At 45.6% G+C, this 22058-nt stretch overlaps 1 long non-coding RNA gene across 15 annotated transcripts in view; it reads left to right on the top strand.

Annotated features, from left to right (window-relative positions):
• Positions 1–22058, top strand: part of LOC101787993 (uncharacterized) — a 260957-nt gene that overhangs the window by 102771 nt on the left and 136128 nt on the right. For 12 of the 15 annotated variants that reach the window (XR_010041635.1, XR_010041634.1, XR_010041632.1 and 9 more), the window contains exon 5: positions 10950–11079. The exons of the other annotated variants lie outside the window; for them this stretch is intronic. This is a non-coding gene — a long non-coding RNA (uncharacterized LOC101787993). The remainder of the gene's footprint in view (positions 1–10949; positions 11080–22058) is intronic. 15 annotated transcript variants of the gene reach the window in all.

A 22058-nucleotide genomic window follows, 5' to 3' on the forward strand; every position in this document is an offset into this window, starting at 1 on the left:
AGGCAGGGCGGCGTGCGGGACCGAAACGAGGTTCACGCAGAGTGGCTCCTGCCTCCAGGCCCCGAGGTGGGCCATGTATGACAAAGGCAAGCAAAAGAATTTAAGAGCTATAGGAAATAAAACAGTGAATGATGGCAGGGAGAAGAAAGAACGTGCAGGCCAAGATTAATTTCCAAGTGAAGGCTGCAGGTGTGAAGCACCGTAGGAAGTCTGAGTTCTCTTTCATAAAGTTCCTCCTGCAGGAGTGGCGCAGTCCGGAGTGAATGTGCAATTAGAGGGACACTTTGGTGGGAACAAAGCTGCTTGTGTAAGTGTGTGGGGGAGCCTTGCTCTCTTCCACACAGCCCGGAAATTCATTTTGTAACAAAGCACTATAATTCCAGTCAATGACACCTTCTAGATCCTCCCAGACTATGCCCAAAATTATAGAGGAGGACGGCGAGTGAGTTCCCTTCAGTCAGAACTGGATAGCTGTGTGCTTTGCTCAAATGCCTGGGATCTAATGGAGATGGGCCAGCAGCCAGGAGATAAAACAAGTCAATACAGGACCCGGAGAGCGCTGATGCCGGGCAGATAATGAGGAAAGGGCTGGGATTTGAAAGCATGACCTTTAAGTCTTCGTGTAATGAACAGAATCTAATGGAGAGCTGAGATCTGAGACCCCATTCACCTGTGTCCCAGGCTATCCAGCCAGCAGCCGGCCCGTTCCCCAAGATAAGGTAGATGAGCTCTGTGGGAACATAATGGCCTTCAGGCTATCTCCGTTGCTCAGTGAAACGAACAGAAGGCAGGAGATTCCCTCTAGAGAAGACAGGCGTGGGGCTTAGTGGTTGAGAACTTGAACTTTGGCAGCAAGAGCCAGCTCCCTCACTGATGAGCTGTGTGGCACTGAGCAACTCACTGACCCTCTCTGATTTTCAGACTTATCTGCAAAATAGGAGAGGAAAATGAGAGTAGCCAAGTGTGGTGGAGGTGTATGCCTGTAATCCCAGCTGCTCAGGAGGCCACTGCAGGAAGACTGTGACCTAAAGTACTTATAGTGTGGGATTATCATGAGTATGTATGGCACACCGAAGTACACATTAAAGTGTATCTATTCTATTATTATTAAAGAAAGTGACCATAGGGGCTGGGGCTGTAGCTCAGTTGGTAGAGCACTTGCCAGGTCCTAGGTTTGCATGTTTGTTTTCTAGAGAGAGTTCTGGAGTTTTCAACAGTTTTTTTTTGGGGGGGGGGGAGTGTGGAATCTGTTTGCTGTAGAGGATGAAGAAGCATGCACTTTTCTACTCAAAGCTCACAATTATTCTTTGGAAACCTTGTTTATTTGAAAGTATTATCAGTTTAAGTTATTTAGGTTGCACATTAAAAATTTCCTGGGGGGAATACGTTAGTATAAAATGTCCGAGATAGTTAATTTATAAAGGGAAAGGGCTTATATGACTCATGATTTTAGAGGTTCCAACTCATGATCAGATAGACTCTTTACTTTGGGCCTCTGGTGGCAGTGCCAGACGACAGTGGTGAGGATTGCATGGCAGAGTAAGCTAGTCACCTCATGGCCGAGAAGCAAAAAGATGAGGAAGAGGCTGAGTCCCACAGGCCCAATCCCCGCCTTCTAAGAGCATGAAATCCCGTAACCTTGGACATCCCACGAGGCTTCTCTTCCTAAAGTCTATAGTACATCACAATTTCACCATGCTGGGAACCATGCATTGACCATAGGGACTGTTGGGAGATACTGAACATCCAAACTGTAGCAGTGTATTTATGGGACTTGGTCTTCAAGCAAGGCATAGCCCAAAGGTCCACTTTTATTAAGGACACGGCTCCCCAACCCCTTCATAGTTACCAGGGTCTGAGTCTTTTCCCCCTGGACTTAATGGACTTCCATGCCTCATGTTCTTATCAACCTGAATGCTTTGTATTAATTTTCAGACCAGGTATGCAGGGTTCCTATGCAGGATCTTATTATAGTCCTGTTTATAAGTGAAACAAGCCCATAGCTATTGATGTTTCACTTTGTGCCAGGCCCATCACATGCCACATCTCACTGCATCTTCACCAAGAGCCACGAAGGTGGCTGGACCTGTCATCCCTCTGTTATAAACAAGGAGTCTGAACATGCAGAAGTCAGGAAAGTTATTCAAGGGATGGAGATGACAAGAAATGAGTCCAAGTGTCAACCTGAAATGAACTGCATCAGAGCCCACAGACTCAACAGATCCACTGTGTCGTTTCTTTCACTGCCACAAAGTCATCGGGTGTTTACTAAGTGTCAGCTTTAGATCTCACACAGTATTTGGCAAGACTGAAGATGACAAAATAGACAGTCCTTGCCTGTAAGGAACTGACACTTCAAGGGGCATTTGTAGCTAGTGAAGAGAATACTTATCAGGCAAACAGAGCAAAAGCACGAAAATAATACCAAAATGCCACGTAAGCGACACAGGCTGTGCACTAGTGGCCTGCTCCGATCTTGACAGCCTCATCTCCATGGCTTGCTTTTGGAAATCCACTTGCCTGTGGCTCCCCAATCCCCTTTCTACTTTATCCATCCTTACAGATTCCCTTCCTAGTTTTTATCTTCTCCTTGGGTGACCTCAGCTTGTCCCCAGGAGAAACCACTAACAATTTGGCTCCCCAGTTCTGGGTCTGTGGCAAACTCCCAGCTGACATCCACAGCGCTTGGGGGTGACCTAGTTTGAGTGAAATGCTTGGCTTTTCAGTTGTATGTTCAATAGGCCGAGTTGGCAGCTTGTCAGCAGGCTGATGTCATCTAATGACCATGGCAATCCCCTCTTCGCCTGGCTTCCTGTTAGTAAATATCCTCAGGATGCTCTTGGAACCCAGAAGGTATGGGAGGCCTTGAGAGAGCTCCCTCTCTCTCCCCTGCCAAAAGACAAAACAACAAAACGAAAGAAAAAAAGAAAGAAAGACAAAGAAAAAAAGGAGCAGAAAGATCTTGTCCTCCCTGCCACAAGGCAAAAAGGAAAAATTCTGCAGGACAGAGGGAGAGCAACTTGCAGTGAGTTGTCTCCCTAACAGAACAGTTCTGCTCTTAGAAAGACATTAGCGTTTTCTTCTTATCCCCTCTCTGATTGTCTTTATTTCCCTCCTCTTGTGCTTCCTTCCTGCTTGGCACTGTTATAGAGGTATTATTTCTCGTCCACATCAGTGACCTGCAGGGAGTAAGTGCAGGGACATTTCCTCCCCTGTGGCTCTCGTTGCATATTTAATAATAATCTCTCCCTCTCCGCTTCCCTCGGTGTCTCTTTATACATATTTTCTTATGGCTGAGAGGAAGAGCTTTAGGGGTGCCCCTGAAGTCCCTCAAAGGCTAACTGTTGCATCTGGAGTCCTGCGTCACAGCCTCGCCCTGTGAGTGTGGATGGTGCCTCTGCGGAGCAGTGGCTCCTACTTGTGGGGTGCAGGAATCTCAGGAGTGGCTCTAGGGATTCTAGGCCTTGCCAGCCCTATGGGATTTGGGTTAAAGATTGCAAACAACAGTGGTGATACCTCTCTGTCAGGTTTTGCCAGAGGCTATAAAGTCATCCTTTGAGGCCTGCTCACTTCTAGGGTCCACTCCAAAGACTGTCCCAGGAGAAGGCAAAGTTCAAGTTTGCATAAACTGTGAGAACAGATGGGTTGATGAGAGTCCTCTCTGTGTCACTTTCTCCGAACAGGTAAAAACATGGAGCTGTAATCCTGAAGGTTACTCTCAAAGTTTCCCAGGAGAATACTGTTCTGAATACGTATCTCCAGAGATTCAGCCTTTCTTTCCTTCCCTCCTCTGGGTGGTTAGCTCATCCATCCATGTCTTTGTGCATAAGCACTTATGGGGCACTTTCCTGCCAAGCACTGGGTGAGTGCCACAGATAAAGCCCTGCCCTCATGGTGTCTCTGATCCCTGAGGACAGGCAGATAATCAAACCATAAGACCCTTAACACATAAGCCCAGGCTGGCACCCTGCTGTGGAGGGAAAGATCAGGATGCTGCGATGGAGAGGCTTGGTGAGGCCCACTCGAGGTGGTGACATTCGAGGCCAGATGCCAAAGATGAGGCAGAGTCTGCAAGTGGAGAGCTGGCAGGTGTTCTGAGCAGTCCCTACCAGGGCTCAGCTAGTATGCAGGTCCCTTGGCAATGTGAGCTTGGCAAACAGTTGCTTAAATAGAAACATATGGAATTTTGGGCTAGGTTGTGCTGGGTTGCTGATGAATGTTAACAAAGGCAGTGATATAAAAGAAATTCAGTTGTCTCCTTCACGCTGGCTGGACCTGGGAGAAGAGCATCACTATATCAGTTATTTGTCTTTTGGAAACTTGGGGCCCAAGTGTCAGGGTTTAGACAAGAAAAAGATGCAGTATCCACCCTGTTCTCAAGTTCTATATCCTTGACTGGGTACCTCGTGAATGCACAGCAGGTATTTGTACTCTCGTAGCCAAGTCTGTGTTCCCTGGCATGTCTGCCCTGTTGGACTCTCCTTGCTCCTTCCTGTTCCTCCCTCCACTCAAGGGATTGGTTTTCTTGAATCCTGCTTCAGGGCTGTAGTACTTTGTGTCTGAAGTTGTTATAATAAAGGTTTGCATGATATATAATATATCTGGATTAGATGATACAGCAAACCCCACTGACGCCCTTACGTGTGGTTTCCCTTTTCAAGATTCTATTTCCTGAGGTTATCTGCTAGCCAAAAATTTTAAATGGAAAATTGCAGAAATAAAATGATTCATAAGTTTTGAATCAGTTTTTTATAGTGTATTGTTACAATCATTCTGTTATTAGTTATGGCTATTAATGTCTCTCTCTGTGTCTTTTTTTTTTTTTTTTTTTTTTTTTTTGAGACAGAGTCTCACTTTATAGTGCAGGCTGACCTTGAACTCATTTTAGAGCCCAGGATGGCCTCAAATTCATAGTGATTCTCCTGCCTCAGCCTCCCAAGTGCTGGAATCACAGACATGCACCACCTTCCCACACCACACTGCACCCAACTTAATGTTTTACTGTGTCTAATTTATAAATTAAACTTCATTCGTACTATCCATGGTTTTAGGAGTCACTGGGGATCTTGGGCTTTATGCCCTATGGATAAAGGGGAACTACCGTATGGACCGCTACTCAAAGAGAATGAAATTGTGGCTCCAAGAGGTTAAGTATTTGGCCCCAGCCTACAGGATGGTGGATGGAAAGAGCTGGGAGTCAGTTCTGTGTCTTCCTCTCATCACGTGGGTTACGTTACCATCTCTGGATAGCAGTCTGGGTGCAGTTTCTGCTTGGTGTCCAGTGGGGAAGAGTTAGAACAACTGACAAGTCTTTCTACAGTCAAATCCAGAGAATCCAAAGAATTTGCATCCCCCAAATCTCCTGCCCCTCCTGCTTCCTGTAAAGCCTGTCTGCCTCTCCCGCCTGGAGACTATAGCTCATCCCTGAGCTGTGGTGCTGCTACAGGGTGTGCAGCAGGCAGTCTGTTGCTGTTATTTAATGAAGGGTGTGTTGTTCCTCACTGCCAAGTCACTGCAGGTCGCTCTTCTAGCAGGCGATGGATGGGTGACTAGACCCAGACCCCCGATCTCCACCCAGAAGCTCCCTGGTCAAACCTTTGATAGCAGAAGAAGAGGAGAAAACAGTGACATAGGACACTTGCTATCCCAAAGGGGACATGACACAGGGCACCTGAAACAACAGGTAGAGGACGAGCCTCACTAAAGCCGCTTCAGAGGAACTCGCCTTAGTCTGCCCTCCGGGAATCATCTAAGATTTAGGGGCTGGGGTGTGGCTCAGTGGCAGTGCACCTACCTGGCAAGCCCAAGGGTTTAGGTTCAATCCCCAGGGCTAGAAAAGACACATAAAAAATAAAAGGCTTGATAGGTGAGGGAGGGGGCAGCCCCTGTTTAATGATGGGAAGTTCAGTGGGCTTACTGGGTCTTCTCTGAGCTCCGGGGATCCCCTACTATGCTGACTTCGTGGAGGGTCTCATCCTTTCCTTATAGAGGCCATGACCTACGATGAAGGTGCACAGGCAAGAGGCAGTAAAAATCAGTGTAACGAGGTTTAATTTTTAGCAGAAAAACTGCAGGGTTGTGGAAACCCAGGTAAGAGGCACCTAAATTGACTATCCTGGAGGAGTCGTGGGAGCCTTTCTAGAGGAGAGTAGGAGTTCGACTATGCACAGTTATATAGGCATCAAAGGCCCTTGGTTGGATTTAAAAGAAGGAAAGTTTAAACTTAAGAATTTAAGCAAAAATAGAAAAGTAAAACAGTGCTGGTCGTGTTTCTTCATCCCTGAAATTCCCTTTTGGTTGTTTGTTTTGCGGTACATAATGGTGACATTCACTGTGGAGGGGTGGTGCATGTACATAACCTGGCTTCTTGGTACTTAGGCTTTCCCGGTCTTCTCCAGCTCCTCACTGCTGGGAGCGGCACTCACACTGTGTGGGAACTGAAGGGCTGGAGTGAGACTGGCCAGGGATAGATGCCTGCGAACCAGAAGGCTTTTATTTTGTAAGATGCCTGGAAACACAGTCCCAGATTAAAATTACCCAACATGTTTTGATTATTTTTGAGCTGGTGAATATCCAACTAGTAGTAAGTGTCAGGGCCCCAAAAGTTACCTGTTTGAGGCATCAGGAGTCCAAGTGAGTACTTTCATACAGTGGACATGTTTCAATCTCAGCTCAGCCAGCGATTATTCATGTGAACTTGAAGAAATCTCAGGTTGGATCTGTTGGTGCGCACTATAATCCCAGCACTAGGGAGATTGAGGCAGGAAGATCTCTGTGAATTTGAGATCACCAGCCTGAAATACATAGCAGGGTCCTGTTTCAAAAACAAAACAAGGTTTGGGAACATAGCTCAATGGCATATGCACCACTCTGGCAAGTACAAGGCCCTGAGTTCAAGTCCCAGTACCCCAAACAAAACTCCCTTACTTAAATAAAAAATGACAGCATACTCTGGTATTTATTTTTTTATTCATCTATTACTTTCATTGTATTTCTATAGCTTTTTACTTTGAAAAATTGGAAATCTAAAGGAAGATTATAAGCATAGAACCATGCTGTAAGAGGGTACGTATAGCCCCGCCTGAGCCCTGTGGAGTAAGTTGCAGACTTCGTGTCAGGTCTCTCCTGAAGCGCTGGCTGTGTGCTCTTCCCATTCTGTTACCTCGCAGCAGCGGGAATACAGAGTCAGGAAAGGCGATTTGATCCAGCCCTTTTCTCTAACATGCTGTCCACAGATGACTTTCCCTTATGTTCTCGTCACGTCTACAGTAGATGCAGGCCAATCAAGGATAATACTGCGTTTGTTGTTGTGTCTCTTTAGTGTGCTTTAATCAGGAATGATTCCCCAGCTGTTTTGCCTTTTTTTGTCACTTTTGAGGGGCCAGGACTGGTGCTCTGCACATTACCCAGGTGGCTGTCAGCAGCTAGTAGCTGTCAAAGGTTACTCGTGTGCCAGGACCCCTGCAGCTGACAAGGAAACTTTAGAATCAACTCATCTTTTTCCTTTTTGGTGCTTACAGTGTGGGAGGACCTGAGAGTGAGTAAATAAATTACAGAAAAGTGAAAACCACTGTGACAGAAGGACAGAAGACAGTTCTGGTTGGACATGCATCTGCTCTAAAAGATTAAAAAATAAGCTGACTGTGGTGGCATACTGTGGGAGGCTGAGGCAGGAGGTTCCCAAGTTGAGCTTTCCTGGGTAATTTAGCCAGGTCCTATCTCAAAGTGCAAGAGGGCTGGGGATATAGCTCAGTGCAAGGACCCAAGTTTCAGTATCCAGTACCACAAAAACAACAACATCAAAAGCAGAACATGAGCTGAGACCAGAGTGGAGACATGTTGCTCTTGATGGGGCAGTTGTGGCCGGACTTGCAGACAGTGACACTGAAGCTGAGACCTAAGTGTGGCCGGGGAGGCAGGGCTGATGGCGGTGACCGAGGAAGCAAAGTGTCCAGCCGGCCAAGGAGCCGGGAACTTAGCCAATCTGCGTTGCAGAGCTGCGAGTGGAGCAGAGGGGAGGAAGAACCAGAGGTGGCTGCCGTGGGCAGGGCTGACTGCGGCGTGGCTGTCTCCATGGGGCTGAACTAGGAGTAAGGAATGTTCCACGCTTGAGAAGGTGCTGGGCTGCTGTTTGAAACCGCCCAGGGTGATCCCCAGGTTGGAATGGCCTCTCTGCCACAACCTGAAACTCATACAAGTTCAAAGTGGTGTTGGCCAGAATTTAGAAGTTTTGCAAAGGATGATTAAAAATCTTGATTTATGTGTGTGGCTAAAGTTACATGTGAGTAATTTCTTCTTCTTCTTCCTCTTCTTTTTCTTCTTCTTTTTCTTCTTCTTCTTCTTCTTCTTCTTCTTCTTCTTCTTCTTCTTCTTCTTCTTCCTCCTCCCCCCCCCCTCCTCTTCCTCTTCCCCTCTTCCTTTTCCTCTTCCTCCTCCTCCTCCTTCTTCTTATTTTTGAGACAGGGCCTTGCTGTGTTTTTCAGGCTGACCTTAGCCTCACAATGTAGCTCAGGCTGATCTTAAATTCACAGTGATCCTACTGCTTCAGCCTCCTGAGTACTAGTATTACAGGTGTGTGCCACTATGCCTGGCTACTTGGGTCATTTCTGATGCATGGACTTGGCCTTCTAATGGAATCGATGGAGACATTTCTTCTTCTTTTTTTAAGTGCACGAGATTGAACCCAGGGCCTTCTCATTGAGCTGTATCACTAGTCCTTTTTTATGTTTAATTTTTTATTTTGAGACAGGGTCTCCCTAAATCACTGAGGTGTCCAGGCTGAGCTCAAACTTGGGATCCTCCCGCTTTGGTCTCCCAGAGTGCTGGAATTACAGGCCTGTGCCACCACACCTGGCCATTTTTATTTCCCACGTTGGGGATTGAATCCTGGGTTCCCTTCATGCTATGCAAGTACTCTATCCCAGCCCATGTTTTCTTACCTTATCCGGGGTTCAAACCCTTCGTCACTGACACCATCATACCCAGAACTAACTTAGTGGTCCCATGGGTCCAGTATAAGTTGGTAGTGGGCTGGACCCTGGGGGATCCCACCTCCCTCTGTCTCTTTCCTCGTCCCCCTGCTACCTTTGGGTCCCCCAAATCTCACATTGGAGCTAAACCAGGAATAAGAGGAAATGGTTCAGCAGGTCCAGGGAGCGGCCTCCTGTCTCCGTCATGCCCAGTGCTTTGAAGGATGTGGCTGCTTTTGCCTGGGCTCAGCTGTCAGAGGCCAGGAAGCGTGTCTCCTGGGACTGTGAGGGCCACAGGGATGCGGGCAACCAGTTCTGAGTTTGAGAACCCGACGAGAGAAGAGGATCAGGATTAGCATATGGTCAACCCCAGGCTCTTTGTTGCTGCAGTTACCTGTACCTGGCCGCTCCAGTTTACCACTGGTCTTTGCACATTTAATTCTTCTGCATGTGTGTCCTCTGTGAGATGTGTTTTCCTCATACACTTGTTCATCCTGTTCTTCCTAAGCCCTTCCTGACTGGGGAGCAGTAGGGAAGGTGGGTCTCTGAAGCGTGCATGGATCTGCAGGATGGCTGTGGAAGCAGTAGCTCGCCACATGCCTCACCAGCCACCTGGCTGGCCATCCTGCTCAGTCCGTGCCTGCTGCTCCTCACTTCTTTAGGGTCTTGGCATGCTTTTTCTGTTCAACCGTCTTCAGCTAGCTACTCTCTACCACCTAGCTGCCTTCCTTACCACCCTGTTACACACGCACACAGGACTCGCTTTCCTTTTGAGGGCCTGGTTCCATTTTGAATATGTACACAGGTATATGTGTGACTATTTATTGATGTTTATCTCGCCAACTTGCCTATAAACCACAATGGGCAGGAGCCTGTCTGTGGTCGTTTATCGCTGTACCCCAGGGTGCGCTGTGCCTAGCTTTCTGTACTCAGGCTCTCTGCAGAACTTGGTACAAACGGAAGCATAGGAAGTGTGTGCCTGGGAGGAAGCTGCCATGAAGTCTAGGAAGCAAGATTTGCTTTCCAGCTCGCAGGAGCTGGCCTGCTGCTAACTCATCCACAGTGGACCTCAGAGTCCCCAGCAAGATGAGATGGGGGAGAGCTGGGGTGCTGAGCATTAGTGTTTGGAGTGACTGGCATTTCCTCTCGGCATCCGTAACCTTCAGCAGGCTGCAAAGAGACCCCCTGTTCATTCTAGCAACCATCTTCTACGCTCCCTTTTTACATGTTGGCACTCAATTCTCCATATTGGGATTTTTTGGAGAGAGACACAGGGTGTGTTTCATTTTTCTGTTTTGAGCCAAACCTCAGCGAGGGAGGGAAATCAGTTTTCTTCTCAGCTTTTTGTTAGGACTCTGCTCTGAAAGAATATCCCATTTCACTGAGGACCTGTGCCAGTCTCAGATGAGCTCTGTCCCACTTGGATTGTGTTTGTTTGCAAATGGTGGTAGGCGATCCATTTGTGTGTCCTCAAGTCCCTGGGATGTCCTGCAGGCAAGCTTTTGGAATTACAATTTAGAATCTGGGTGGCAGCGGGTGGGTTATTCAGGCGTGGGGCTGTAGAGGAAGACACTGTCCCTGGGTGGTCCCAAAGTGGAATCCAACGGTGAGTAGCTATTAGCCCTTCCCATAAGAGTGAAATAGCAGTACTTAGAGACCGGAGACCAAGTGCTTCAAGGCCCAGAAGGGAGGGCTCCCTGTTAGCTGAAAGCTAGACTCTAGTTAAGCCTGGTGTCCACTAATTCTTGTTGCCCCCAAAGCAAAAATAAGGTCTGGCTTTGAAGAAGAGACTTCCTGGGTGGTTACACATCGTAGTTTCTATTTTGGTTGTTTGGTGTTTTGGCGACGGGACTATGGTGAACTACAAAGCGTGCATTCACCTAAGAGGGCCACTGCTTTTCAACTCAAGGCAGTTTCTGCCACATGACACAGGCTCAATATTGCCAGATAATCTACTTCTGTTTTTGTTTTCTGAGACAGGACCTCTGTATGTTGTTGGCCCTGAAGTCCTGGACTCAGACGGGCTTCCTGACTTAACTACCCAAGGAGCTGGGATTCCAGGGGCCTACCACTACACCCGGCAGTGATCTGCTGTGTAGAGAGAAGCCAGGTATCTGGATTTGTGTGTAAACCCTTCTGGTTTTCAGTTGAAGAGACGAAGAAAGCTCGTTCCATCTGCTGCTTCCCCTCCCCTTCTCCCTTCAAATCCAACTAGGTTAAGTTTTAACTTCCTAAAGGCCATAAAACAAAGGCCTGAGGTACTAGCTCCTGACATCCTGGGTCTTCCCTATCTGGTAGCCCCGTCACAAATTGTGTTAATTGCATCAGATTGTATTAGATTGTACATTCTTCACAGAAATAGCTTCGTTTATATCATAGTAATACCTGTAACTGTAAATGTGTGTCTTCCTTTTTCCCTGGGTAAAAGATTGATATGTTAATCAATGCTCTCTTCTGTAAAGAATTGTAAAATCTTACCCAATTGATATGTTAACCATTGTTGCCCTCTACAAATAGAAAGGTTGTGGTGCTAAAGTAAGGTAATTATGTCAGGAAACTCAGAGATAAAGTCTGCTGACTATGCTAATCAAGATTGGGAAGTATGTCAGAACCAAGCCACACAGGAGCTAGGTGACCTAAAAATAAGCTGTGCAAAACAAGACAGTTAATCAACTCTGACCCACTGGTCGCCCCTCATGATCTGACCAATCACAAATGGACAAATCACCAACTGTTCTGCTCTAACTGCTATGATTGGCTTCTGTAACAATGCTTGCTTGCTTTGCGGTTTTCATCCTTAAAAACACCAGCCTTGCCCCAACTCAGGGTTCTCCGTTTCCACCTGTTTGGAGGACCCCGTGTACACGAAATAATAAAAACCCCATTGTTTTTACATGAGAGCGAGGCCCTTGGAGTCTTCCTCGCGACACCGGTCTAACACAGTTCTATTCTCAGCCCCAAACAAAACACCCAAAACACAAAAGGTAAAAGCAAACTTCTAATTGTTGGCCAGTTCACATTTCAAAACAGTTTGTAGGTTGAGCCAGAATTGTTTGTGGTTTTGCTTTATCCAAGGGTTGTTAATTAGCAGTCATTGAAGGGTCATCTGAAAGCCTTCCCTTTTTAGATGGCAGCACATAAGGCCATGGGTATCAATGAGGGAAGGATTGAAACCCCAAGAATAGCTGCAGGAGAGGCCTAGATTTGGGCCTCAGTCCTCCATGCACAAGCGTATGAGTGGCCAAATGATTCCACCTCACTGAACATGAAATGGGCAGGATAGCACCGGTTTCTGGGGCACATCAAGGTGCCCTGCCCAGGCCCCAAGACCTGTCAGACCTGCAGTGCTGCCTGTTGTGTGCTCACACTGACTCTGTCGCAGCCCCCAAACAAGCCCTCCCAGGGCCCTCTTCTCCAGCTGAGCCTCCGCTCTCTCCCTTGACCCCTCGGCATTAGTGGGGTCCTTCCTGCCTCCTTCTGCTGTCTCTCTTGAATTCCTCCCTGTGGTTTTATTTTTCCTTCTATCTTTTCTTACCCTTTACCTGAACTGTGATCACTGTTTCTACATCACCTGCCCTCTTCCCCCAAGCCACTGATGAATCTCTAGACTCCGTTCCTAAGCTGCACCTCTGCCTGCCGTGGAGTTGGGATGACTGCTCATGGTTTTGCAGCCTGGCTTCTGTCCCTCTCGTGCTTTCTCCCCCAGTGACCTCCTGAGCCTCATCTGTAAGCCTGCCTCTGTCATCTTACCTCCTGCTTTCTGTCGGGTTCTCCAGGGTCATTGTGTCTGGTGCTCATGATCCTTGGCACACTGATGACCCTCTCTGCACTTGGCTAATCCTCTTTGATCTACTGGCTGTTTACCTTAGATGGTCTTCTGTGCCCCCCTTCTCTGCTGTCATCACCCCTCAAACCTCTCTTGTACAGTGGCAGTGATATTTTATGATAAATTTGCACATTTGTCTTACTAGTCCAAAGTTCTGGAAAGGCAGCGTCACATCTATTTAAACGTGCAGAACATGCACATATAGTGCCTAGTATTAGAGCCTCAGCCTACCTGGTATGAGCTGTGTTATGGTAGGCTGCTTAAATTCCTTGAGCTTGGGATTCCCCATGAGTAAAGTGTGGATACTAAGAAGAATCATCTCCACATGCCCACTGCCATGGGGATGGTGCAGGAAGCGTGTTGCCTCTGCCTGGTGCAGAGGGCATCCTCACAAAACATTTATTGCCTTTATGATTGCGTTTTGTCACTTAGTGGTTTTGGGTGCCAAAAACCAGAGCCCTGTGTTTCTTGTAATACGTTAGGGACCTTTGTAGGAGGTCATTGGCTCCCCGATACTGTCAGTCCTGTGCTTTTACATGGGTAACGAATTTCATTTTCCTTTGTGTGGTTCAAATACTTCTTCAGGATGTCTGAGTTTTGTGCTGCAAGTAGAGAATGAGCAAGAGGGTCTGCTGCATGAGATGAGGCAGCCGTGGGTTGACTCTCACCGCCCTGGGGCAGCCTCCCCTGACCACCCCATCTGAGTCACTCTATCTCATCACATACTTTATTTCCTTCATTGAATTTTGATGAATTTGTGACATCATAGTTAGTCTTTTTCCAAGATGAAGCTCCATGGATCCCAGGAGTTGGCAGTGTCTGTTGTGTAAAGAAAAAAGGGTGAAGGAAGCAAAGAAGAATTCGGTGAGGTCCTTGAATACACTGTAGATGCCCAGGACCCAAAGGTGCTGCTCACTCTGACAGAGGCATTGGACTCCATGAGAATCAAGGTAGACAGTTCTGTCGGTATCTGTGTGGTCTGACTATGTTTAATTTTCACACAGATCTATCCTTCTATCTTGACTCTCCCAAGAGGATGCCAAGCCTTCATATCCTGCTTCAGGCTAGGATGTGTTTTGCTTGGTGTACTGGTGCCGGCTCTGGGGATTGGCCCAGACGGACCCAAGTCCTCTCTGAGTGACCCAGAGGTGGGACTCTGATGGAGAGTGGAAATAGCAGCACTGAACCTTCCTTTACCTGGGCAAGTTTCGGCATGCACTCGGTGTGTAATTTCATGGAGTTCTCCTAGGAACTCGGTGAAGTAAGTGCTTGTCTCCTCCCAACTTGTGGAACAGGAAACTGAGAGTTAAAGAGCATTGTATGAGCTTAAAATCATGCCATTTATAAAGTCTGGGGCCAGCGTGTGAGCCAGGTCATCCTTTTTTCAAGGCCATTGCTTTGCTGCGGTGCTCTTGAGCTGCTGAAAATTTCAAATCATTGAATTTTGGCTTTGGGATGTGTTGTGGCAGGGAGAGGCAGGAGAAGGGGAAGGAAATGTTGCAGATTTATTTTCCTAATTTTACTTGGCTCAGGCTAATATTAAAATTATTTTGAGCACTCCACTGACAGAGGCGGAAGAGAGAACCCAATTCGATATTAAATATTTGCAATGGAAAATTCACAAAGTCTTTCTGAATGGAAGATATTTCCGAGTAATTCCTGTGGGACTCATTCAGCCAGTTGTTCTCCTCTGCAGTGTGCTTCCTGTGGTTGCCTCACTGTTCTCAGAAATGAACATTCCTGACTTTGAAGTGCTGGGGTTATGCCGGGCTAGAGGCTGAGCTGTGCCTTGGTTTCCCTGGCAATGTGTGAATACAGGGGAAAGCGTATTGAAGGGCGCTGACTTGCCTGACTTGTAATTCTGTGATTTATGAAAGTTATGCTAAAGCGTGCCCCGCCATTCAGGGAGGTGGTTGATATCACAGTGCTGACTGCCACAGTAGCTGTCCTGGGCCATGCAGGACACCCAGCATATCACATACCCTGACTTTCAGCCCTGAACACTACCCTGCAGTAAAGGTCCTGGTGAGGACATTTAGACTTAACAAGACACTGTGGGCACAGAAGTTGAGTTCTAGGCTGGTGAGTGGCAGTGCTGGGGCTAAGAGTCAGTATTGATTGATTCAAAAATTCTATGCCCTTAATGGTCTTTATAGGTGTTTTACACTTGTAATTCTAAATATTCAAGAAGCCGAGACAGGAGGATTTGCAAGTATGAGGCCAGCCCAGGCAAATTAATGAAACTTTGTATTTTATTTATTTTGACGTTTTTTTCTTTTTCTTTATACTATACATGTGTGATACATAATATATTCTTTTTTTTTTTTAAGAATCTTGTTTCTCCATTAATTTTTTTATTTTATTTTAAATTTTTTTGTGGTACTGGGGATCGAACTCACAACCTCACACTTGCCAGGCAGGCACTTATGCCTGCTGAGCTAAATCTCCAGCCCCATAATATATTCTTATGATAGTCCTTTCTCCTTACTTTGCCCAACCCTTTCCATCTGTAAAAGGTCTATCTCCCTATTATCTGCTATCTGTTATTTTGCCTTTAAATTATTTATACTTTGGGCTTCTCATATAAGAAAAATCATATGATAGTTTTTCATCAGAAAATCTGATGAAATCCTGTTTTTAAATGCTCAGTTTGTAACTCAGCATTTCTTTTCTTTTTTTTTTTTTTTGGAATTGGGGATTGAACTCACTACCTCATGCTTGCCAGGCAGATACTTGTGCCACTGAGCTAAATCCCCAGCATATAGCTCAGCGTTTCTAAGGTTCAATCCCTATTAAGCAAAAACCTTAAAACAAAACAAAACAGGAGCCCCACCCTGTCAGTGTGCTAGGTGCCAGAGTGCTCTTGAGAGCTCTGGCTGGTCCTTGGAAAAGCTGCCAGTCACCCAGGGCCCTGGCTGTGGGAGCCAGAATTCTCAGCATGGACCGTGGGTCTCCTGCTTATCTGACCCGGAGGCTCAGGCCTCTGCTGTGGTCCTATGGTAGCCGGGGCTGGCATCCTTCCAGCAGAAAAGGAACAGGCATTACTCCTCTCCGGAAGCCCTTGCTGTGGCTCTTTCCATGTGTGTATGAGTCCCTTCCCTTATTGTAGCATGCAGCTTGAACCATTGGCTTCCCTGTTTAGCATCTGGTGCTGACTAGGTTAACATCTGGGGTGGGCTCCAGGAGGGCACTCTGTTCCTTGATGTATTCCTGGTGCTCAGCAACTCACTTAGCAAGTTGTAGGGCTCAGAATGCATTTTGAGCTTTACTTCTAACTGGTCCCTTGCTTCCCGTGCTGACCCTTCCAACCTGGCTTCTTCTAAGCTAGGCCGTTTTATATGCCATTCCTTTTGTGTCAAATACTCTTTGCCATTCTCTGCCTACTTAGCTTCCTCTCCCCTTCAAGTCTCAGTGTCCATGTCCCCTTTTGGAGGGACTTCCTGGATCTCCAGGTAGTTTGACCCCGTGGTCAAATTGTGTACCTGTGTTACAATAATACCCATTATTTCTTCTTCAAGACAGATATCTCAGTTTATCACTATGCATGCAAGAGTCAACTGTTTTACATAAACTCTTAGCTCAGGACAAAGACCTTGTCTATTTTGTACATGGTTATGGAATCAGGACTTAGCAGGAGTCTCTCACTAAATATATATTAGCAGACAAATCTGCTTTCCCACTGACACCACATCCTCTGGAGTCATGGGTTCCTCCTCATCCCTGGCCCTCACAGTCTCTTCCATAGCAGAATGATATGTTGCCCTCAAGTCTGCAGGGTTCAGGCTCAGGGAAGGCTAGTATCTGCCTTGCTGCCAAAGCTCGCAAGCCCAGGCTGAGGGAGCCACATTACTACTTTGAGGCTATTGAACCTTTCCTAGTAACTTAGCCTTCTTAAGAGCCATTAGTAAGAAGTCTTGATTTCAACCATATATTCAACAGGCAAAAGAGGTGTGTGTCTGGATGTCCTCCTTTCTCTGTAGCACAGTCTCTGTGTCTTCTGTACTCATAGGGCTCATGTCAACACTGAAGAGAATGGATCTTTAACCAGGACAAAATGGGAGGTTGGAGCCATCAAACCAGTAATGCTGCTCACTGAGCTGGAGCGGGTTGTGGCTGGAGGCTGAGGGTGAGCAGAGAGTGGTCCTGTTTGAGGTCAGAGGAGGAAGAAAGCATCTGAGCAAAACATTCCCCAGGCTGTGGAGTGGGCTCTGGACCATCAGCTGCTTCAGGAGTTGCTGCTGTGAAGGATGCAACATGTAAGAAAGACAGAAATTCTGCCTGGGTCTCTGCGGGTGCATCCCTTCCTCCACTCGCCTTCCTCTTCATTGACAAACACAGCTCAGGCTCTTCCTCACTCGGCCCTTACTTGGCAGTATTGGCTTTCAGCTCTCCCGGCCTGACATCCTGTGGACGCTGCAGTTCAGACAAATAGCAAGATCATCAAAGAGAGGGGCATGAATGAAAAACTGCTTTATGACATGCCTTCAAAGTGTCTTTTTAGAAGTTCAAAGGATGTGGAGAGGAGGCAAGGGAATCAAAGAAAATGAGAGAGAGAGAGCAATGAACTCGCTAAGGAATCATTGGGGTTTTCACTGTATATTTTCTATGACATTTGTGATGTAAAAATCAAAAGTATACTCAGCCCTTGAGGGTTCTCCATAACTATATCTGTTGAAAAAAAAAAAATAACCAAAACAAACAGAAAACCACCTTGGTGGTAGAGAGCTTTACCCTGGCATTCTAAAGTCACCCATTTTATATCTGCATTTCCTGTTTAGACCTCAATCGAATATTTTGATCTGGGCAGACTGTGTCTAGAGATGAAGATTGATGCTGCTGCTGTGGTTCGATGGAGATGAATAATTTAGTCCATGCAGAAATTCCCCATTACCTCTTCCATTTAAAGACAAGCTGGAGTTCGGGCTGCAGCAGCGAATGTGCAGTGTTTGGGAAGGATCTGACACATATTTTAAGATCCCAGAGACTTGTGTTCTGACAGATAGGAGACCCGCGATTCCGCTTGGGGCTGGAGTTGGCCTTGACTGCTGTGACAGTAAGAATCTGCCTTGTGCTTCCGTGTAGCAATGCCTTAGGCTTGGCCCACCCCGAATATTTTGAAACATAAGAGTGATTGAATTAAGTGAAAGAATGAGCAAAGAAATGAACAGTTTTGTTTCAGGAAGCCTAGAGTGGATTCTTCTAAGCTATTCTCCTTTAACAAGTCAAACTCAGAATGTAAGAACATTCTGGGAGCTGAGATTTGAATTGCTGTATTGATCAACTCTGCAAAGACTTTTAGCTGTAAGGGGCAGATACCCCGATTGAAACTGGATTAGGATGGAAGAAAATTTATTGATAAGATTGTTGAAAGCTCCAGGAGTAGATTTGACTTTTGCCATGGTTGGCACAAGGGGCTCAGACAGTTCCTTAGGACTCTATCTTATTGTCTACATCTCTAAGCTCTGCTTTGCTGTGTCTTAGCTTTCTGTTTTCAGACGAACTCTTCCTTAGGGTTGCCAAGGCCACAAAAGTATTCTGTGATGGTCAAGAACAAAGTCTCTGGAGCCAGAAATGGCCCTGCTTTAGTTCTCTGGTACATCCTTACAGGTCTACTGCCATACACAAGTCTCTTAATATTTCCATGGCTTAGTTTCCGTTATTTATCTATCATGCTGGGGATTGAACCCAGGACCTCATGCATGCTAAGCAATTGTTCTACTACTGAGCTACATGTCCAGCACCATTAGAATTCCTCTAATTTCCCCCTTTTTTGAAACAGGACTTTTCTATGTTTCCTAAGCAGGACTCAAATAATCCTCCAACCTCAGCTTCCCAAGTAGCTAGAATTATAGGCATGTGCCACTGTACCAGCTTCTAAGTGCTCTAACGTATATAAACCCACTGGTCTTCATAACAACCTGTGAGGTAGGTACTATTATTAGCTCCATTTGATATTAGATGAGAAAATTGAGGTACAAAATGTTAAATTTTGTACAACCAGCAAGTCTGGAGCCAGAATTCAAACCCAGGAAGGCTGGTTTCATAGTTACACCTTCAAACTTAACAGAATTTGTAAGACACAGATTTCATGTGAGGATTACATGATATAATAGAGACAGATGGCACAGTTTTGGACATAAAGGGCATTTAATTTCATTTAAAAAAAAAACAAAACTGCCAGTAAATTTTGGCCGACATCTGGTGCGCTCTCTCATGAGCAGAAAAGAGTGATCTCTCTTCCTAAGAGTCTTACAGACCTCTCACAACTGGCTCCCATTGAGATTTTGTGGGCCACAGATCTGGTGTTAAAGCAGTCACAGCTATTTTCTCATAGACCAATAGAGGGGCTGGGGTAGAGTTGTCACCACTCAGACCTCACTGACTACGGAGCAAAGGAGAAATATTTCCACATAGCAAAAGAAGTGGAATTGCTGGAGAGACAGTAGCAACCCCTGCGCCACAGCCACACCAGCCGTAGAGGAGGTCTGTGTTTCTCCTAAGAGAATGCACGGTAGTTGATAACCAGGAGGGGAAGGCTGTCAGAGCCCTGCCTCTGTGCTTCCCAGTGTTCTGTGCCCCCCACCCCTGTGGAGTAAGGGAAGAGGGGAAGAAGTGCACCTTTAAGGCACAAATACTGCATAACCTCAGGCCTGCTGTGCTCAGAGAGGTCAAGCCTGGAAATCTACTGTTAATTCAGTGAATCTGCAGGAGGGTAAATAGGACATAATTGCCCAAGTGGCATGTGGGCAGGTCCTATGGCCATCCTGTGAGAAGTGCTAGGCAAGCATTTGCAACCACTAATGATGCCCCTTGGGGTCCTGGTGCTGCTCAGAGATGGCTCCACCAGCCCCACAGTTCCCCTTCCCATGGTCTTGGGTGAGTCAGGCCCCTACCTGATTCACCAATCCCACTTCCTTTACTTCCTGGTGGTCCCACCCACACGCCCACCACACCCAGGTTAGCGCTGACCAGCAGGACCAAAATTAGTTTTTGAGGCCACGTGGGAATCCTGGTCCTAGACCCTGTGGGTGGTGGAGATGAATTACAAAGGGGGCCAGAGATAGAGAAATGAGTTCTTCCCCAGTTTCCACTTAGGTCTTTGTCACCTTTTGCTGGTTAGGCCTAGAGTCTGCGTAAAGAGACAGTGCTGAGAGTAAGCCCTTGTCTTCTGCCACCCACTGGAGACCAGATTTGGAAATGCTACTGCAGCAGGTGCTGGTGCATAAAATACCTGCATGGTGGAAATGTAGCTGTCTTCACAAGTATGTGGGAATCTAGTCATTCCGAATATTATTTTCAGACTAGTTATTCCAAAGACAACTCCCCATCTTCCCTATCTTCTTAAATGTGATACCATCAACTCACAAGTCTCTCTCAGGCTTCCCGAAGGCTCTTCACTGAGACCTCAGCAGCACTGGCTCCGTAAACTCTGAGGATCTCCTTGCAATGTTTCCTTTCCCGTGCTATATATTATCAGCCTGGTTTTTTTTTCCCCCCCAGAATCTTTCCTTTAAAGCTGCGTACAATAATTGGTCTTGATGATCGATCACCTCTCCAGCGTTCCTGTAGCTGGACCTTTTCTTTCCACCAAACATGGGGAAAGAGACATTCGTGTGTCATCTCCCTTCTTGACTCTTGGTGCAGTCTCATGCCGAAGTTGCTCCTCTAGACTGACTAAGCAACTCTGCAGTCTCCAGACATCTTAACCAATTCATCCCTATCAATGAGAAAAACTGAGTGTGTATCTCAACGTTTGAATATTCCTTTCTACATTATATATATGCTAATGTATGAGTATAGTAGGTATGCTATAAAATATAAGCCACGATAAATATTTTAAAAGATTATTTAAATATAGGAGTTGGAATATTTTTCCTAGAGATAATCTCATGCATGCATACCACTTTAGTGTGATTCTTGATTTCCATATGCTTTATTTTTTGTCAGCTTTCTTGAAATGTAGCTAAAAATCAATAGAATCAATTTTAAGTGTTTTATGCAATGAGTTTAGACAAATATCTAAAGTATTACAATCACTGCTACAATCATAATATAGAGCATTCGCATAGCTCCCAAACATCTGTCTTTCTTTACAATTAATCCCTTGCCTTTACTTATTTTGTGTGTACCAGGGTTTGAACTCACAGCCTTGCACTTGCCAGGCAGGCACTTATGCCACTGAGCTAAATGCCAGCCCTTCTTTGCCTTTACTTCTGACCCCTTGTGATTTTTTGTTCCTTTTTTGGTATTGGGGATTGAACTCATGACCTCACACTTAGCAGGCAAATGCTTGAGCCACTGAGCTAAATTCCCCAGCTCCCTTTGTGATCTTTTTGTACTATAGTTTTGCCTTTTCTAGAATTTCATACAGGTTAAATCACATGGTAGGTAGTTTTACATGTCTACGGATATGTGTATGTGTATGTGTAACTTTTTTCACCTAGTATGGTATGGAATTTACTTAGGTGGCAGCATGTATTGATAGTTCAGTAATTTTAATGCTTCAGTGTAATCCACTATATAAGAATACCATGATGCTTATTAATTTACCTGTTGATAGACACGTAAAGATTATGACTAAAGCTGTTATCAGCACTGATTTGTCAGTTTTATAGATAAATGTTTTTATTTCTCTTGGATAAATACCTGGGTCATATATGTATATTTAACTTGATTAGAAAAAGCTACTAATCTGTTTTGTACGTTGCCTGAACCATGGCGCTTCTTTGACAGTATCTGAGAGTTCCAGGTGCTCCCATATCCTTGCCAGCACTTAATAACATCAGTCTTTTTTATTTAGTTTTTCAAGGGAGTATGCAGTGGTAGCTCATTGTGCTTGTTTGCCATCAGTATCTGCTCTTTGATGAAATGTCTTTTATCTACTTTAATAGACGCTTTACATAAATCAGCTGTAAGAGTTCTTGTTCCGAATACATCTTTTTAAAAATCAATTTTATTGTGCATGTTGAGGAGCACATGATGCTGTAAGATTCATTTAGGCAGTAAATGGTTACTAGAATGACACAAACTCATGTTCATTAGATCATATAGTTATCTTTGTTTTAAAGGTAAGAGCAGCTAAAATCTCATTTAGCAGGAACCTCAAAAACAATTTATTAATTGCAGTTTTTATGTTTTACATTAGACTCATCCATCTGTGTACTTGCTGCTTTGTAACCTCTGAGCTACATTTTCCCTATTACTACTTTTTTCTTCTATTTGACTTTGTTGTTGTTTTTAGGTTTACATATAAATGAGACCAT

Source organism: Cavia porcellus, unplaced genomic scaffold, assembly GCF_034190915.1.
Source record: "Cavia porcellus strain 051 isolate PalLab524CR breed Dunkin Hartley unplaced genomic scaffold, mCavPor4.1 scaffold_21, whole genome shotgun sequence".
NCBI lineage: Eukaryota > Metazoa > Chordata > Mammalia > Rodentia > Caviidae > Cavia > Cavia porcellus.